General features: G+C 55.7%; 1 pseudogene across 1 annotated transcript; it reads right to left on the bottom strand.

The window, feature by feature from the left end:
* Positions 1–474: 474 nt before the first annotated feature.
* LOC308498541 (frizzled-5-like) lies at positions 475–3,160 on the bottom strand (annotated as a pseudogene). The gene is made up of 2 exons: positions 2,908–3,160; positions 475–2,232 (listed from the first exon to the last, which is right to left on the bottom strand). The product of its transcript is annotated as a frizzled-5-like (transcript).
* Between the last annotated feature and the right edge of the window lie 892 nt (positions 3,161–4,052).

The following is a 4,052-nucleotide window of genomic DNA, read 5'->3' as shown; positions in this document are numbered from 1 at the left end:
CTGAAAAAGCACACCTGTCAACTTCCCAGTCATAGCAATCCAAAATTTCACTGGTCACATTTTTTTTTTTAAAAGACACAAGTACAGGAAATATTTTTTTCCAATTCAGACCACACAGTTCAAAGGAACCTAAACCAAGTGGAACTTCATTATAATGCCAACCTTAGGGTTGTAAAGCAAAGGTAAATTTTTTTGCCTACATACATCAAAGTTAAAAATTAAGAAAAATACATATAAATTAATAACAGCGTTCCCCTAAAGAAGGTAGTAAGCAATGCAAAACAGAATACATGTGAGCTGAGCCCCTTTGAGAAGTCCTGGAACAGCTACTCCCTTGCAAGGCCCCTTTTCCCCTTTCTCCAAGTTGCCCTGAGGGTCGGGGGGAGGAGGCATCAGCACCATGAAGGTAAATGGAAGTGACTCTGGCAAAACTACCAAACAAAACCATCTCCATACCTTGCTCCAGGCCCATCCCTACGCGTGTGACAGGGACACCACTTGTGGTCGGCAGCTGCAGCCGTCCCTGGTAGCCCCGTCCTGCCATCAGCACTGTACGCACCTCAGCACAGTCCCGGCAGCCCTGGCACGGTCGCTCTTGTGGCCTGGTTGCCGGAGGCAGCAGCAGCGGCTAGTGAAGGACCGCCATGACTCCACAGTCTTGCCAGACCAAATCCAGACGCCCGACGTAACGCCCACCAGGAGGCACATGAAGTACCTGAGCAGGAGCACCCAGTCAGTACTCCGGCTTGGTGCGAGATTGGCCGGCGTCCCGTGGGACACACACAGGTGAGCGCGGCCTCCCAGCTCTCGCGATAGCGTTGCTCGTACAGGTAGCAGGCCACCAGGACGCTGGCGGGCACGGTGAGGAGCAGCATGAAGCTGCCCATCGGATCATGAGTTTCTCCAGCTTGTCTGTCTTGGTGCCACCCTGCTTGATGACACTGCCGATGCGCAAGAGCGACACGAAGCCCGCCAGGAGGAAGAGCGTGCCCGGCAGCAGGGAAAGCACCAGAGGGCCCAGTGCGAAGCCGCGCGCGGAGTTCAGGTTCTGGTTGCCCACGTAGCAGATGCCAGCCACCGGGGCCTCATCCATGGAGCTCAGTGCCGGCGCCGTGATGGACTTGATGCTGCGGATGAGCCACGTGGCCAAGTGGAAGTACTGCGCATAGCCCGAGATGGCCTCTTTGCCCTACTTCATGCCAGCCGCCAAGAACCAGGTGAGCGACAGGATGACCCACCACCTGGAGCCGGCCATGCCGAAGTAGACCAGCAGGAAGACAACAGTGCGCAGCGCTGGGCCTGTCGTCTCCTAGGGAATGTGGCTGTGCTCGCGGCTGCAGGCGACTCTGGCATGGCCCACGACCAGGCGCACCAAGAAGCCCAGGGACACGCACAAGTAGCAGGCTGAAAGGAAGATGATGGCGCGCTCCGTGTAGCAGAAGTGTTCCGTGTCTATTAGGAAGGCGGCCACCCGGCTGTCGGTGGAGACCAAGCAGAGCACAGAGAGTAGGCCTATCCAGAAGGTGGGGAACATGCGCTCGCTCATCCGGGCTGAAGGAGGACTGGTAGCAGGGAACCGCGCAGTTGGGTACCCGGCTGGTCAGCACCGTGTTGTAGATGAGGGGCGACTCCTTCAGGATGGGCACGAAGGTTTGGGGCACTTGTACACCGATGGGCTCCTGGCGGTGGCGCTCGCTCCCCAGCCCAGGACCTGGCAGGTTGGGGGGGGGGGCTTGCCAGGAGCCTAGGGGGTGCAGTGGTGTCCTCGCTGCCGCTGTAATCCATGCACAGGACCTCTGCGTCGCGGCCCAGCACCGGAGGCCGTCGCAGCTCATGCGCTTGGACCAGGTGGAGCCCTGCTGGAGCACCAACAGGGACCGGCGGTCTTGGCGCCGTCGCACACCCAGCGTGCGGCAGGACCGCAGGAGCTCGTGATAGTGGGCTGGCCGATGGGCGTGTACATTGAGCACAGGAAAAAGCGCAGCTCGGGAGAGCAGTGGATCTCCACCCGCGGCCAGAACTGGCGCACCTCCAGGCCCGCCTTGTCCTCCGGGTCGCGGTTGAACTGGTTGGGCATGTGGGGCAGGTTGTAGCCGGTGCCGCGGCACACAGGTACTGTGACTTCCGGGCACACCTGCGCCTTGGAGGCGGCCCCCGCCGGGCCTGCCAGCTGCGCCAAGAGCAGCCGCAGCACCGAGGGCGGCGCCAACGGGTCGGGCCACGCCAGGGCGCCTTACTCCCCTCGCCTCCCTCACTCCGCGCTAGGCCAACGCCAGTAGGGGACGCCAGGGCGGTTGCTTCCCTCTCCCCCGAATTGTGTGTGGCGTACGGGCTGGCAACCTGTTGGCTTCTTTTCCTCTTCCAGAAATCTGCCCCAAGAGAAACTGTTTCGGGAAAGCGCAATTCATCTCTAAATTTCGGGAACGCCTCGGCAGGCGGCGCTCAGCTCTTCGCCGGATAGGGCTGGGGAGGGGCAGTTAAGACTCCAATTCCAGGGGAAGTACTCTTTAAAACAGAAGCTGGGGGAGAAGAAAAATTGTAACCACTCCTAAGTAGAGGGGCGTCAACGGCTTAGTCCCCGAAAGTGGTCTCCAAATCTCTAGATTAGCCTCTCCCTTCTCTCCCCTCCACCTCCTCTAACCAATTTATTGACTCCCCGCCCTGCCCCCGCCTCCGTTTCCACTGTGCCCTCCAGGCTAGCCCCCAAGGTCAGAGCGCCAAGGGGGCAGAGGGCCAAGGAGAAGCACGGAGAGAAGGGAAGGCGCGGGCTCTCATCTCCGCGGATCCCGAAAGAAGCGGATAGCACAGAGCCAGCCTGAGTCCCCCGTCCCTGGGACACTGCTTAGAGCCAAGTGACTTCGCGCCAAGCTGGCTCTCCTGGTCCGCTCCACCCCCACGCGCTCGCACATTTTCCCACGTCCGGCTGGCGTTGAACGACGCTCTGCCCCGCGGTCTGACTGCCCCTCCTGCCTAGCGCAGTCCCTGCTTCTAAAGCCCGTCGGAGGCCCGGACACCGCCCCTTCGCGCTGGGGCTCCGTTTGCGGGCTGCTCCCGAGCTCGCCGCGCCTCCCCACTGCCTGCCTCGCGGGTTCGGCCGGGAAGCCATGGAGACCGGGCGAATGCTAATCACACCTTCTTGAGACCCGGGGCGGGAAACCATCGCTAGAAGTCCCAAAGAGTTCTCTGCTGGCGCCCACTCACTTTCCTGTAGTGTTCTGGTTTATGAACCTTTGCTCTTAGGGCCCCTACCATTTCTCTTCTCGGCAGCTCATAATCCTTACAAGAGTTCAGCGCAGTTACAATAATCACCTAACCTGTTCCTTTTAAAAACAAAAGATTGTTAACCTTTTGTCATTTGACTCTGGATTCCTCTTGATTTCTAAACTATTTCACTTTCTTAGTTCTTTCTGCACCCTAGATCCTAAACCACAAACTGGTGTTCTTCAAATTCATTTCACATTACATGTTCTCTTATCTGCCAACCCCCCTTAAAATAGTTGAGTGGAAATTGCCTCAGAAACCAGAGACTGCTTGTGCACTAGGGGAATAGCCACCCAAGAGAATCTTAAGAGTACCGGTGAGCAACCCCTTGTGCTGTTATGCTGTTTATCAAACAGGGTGATTGATCATTTCCACTTTGTAAGTCTAGAATGTCACACTGTTTTCATATGTGTAGGTTCTTTGGTATTTTATCTTTGAAACAAGTATAGTTTTTTTTTTTTTTGAAACAAGTATAGTTTAACAGTCTTATACTGAGGTTTATAGGTCTCCTGTGGAAAGCTAAGGTTAGTGTAAAATCTACCCTGTATTAAATCACAGAGGAAAAACGACCTGCCTTAGCCTTTTGGAATGATTCATGAGTCCATGCTTTGCTCTTTTATTACTACATATCATAACTTTTATTAGTGCTTCCATTAATATTGTCAGTCATGAGCCATAAATTCGACTGAGTATATCCACGGGCTTTGATAAAACTCTCTGAACCACTGGTTTTTCTGTAAATCATATGAAACATTTTTGTAAGAGTGGCAATTCACTTGGCTTTGGTTTAG

This window comes from Rhinolophus hipposideros (assembly GCF_964194185.1).
Source record: "Rhinolophus hipposideros genome assembly, chromosome: 6".
Classification (NCBI taxonomy): Eukaryota; Metazoa; Chordata; class Mammalia; order Chiroptera; family Rhinolophidae; genus Rhinolophus; species Rhinolophus hipposideros.
Note: the sequence above shows the minus strand (reverse complement) of the source record. Positions and strands in the feature narration are given on the sequence as shown.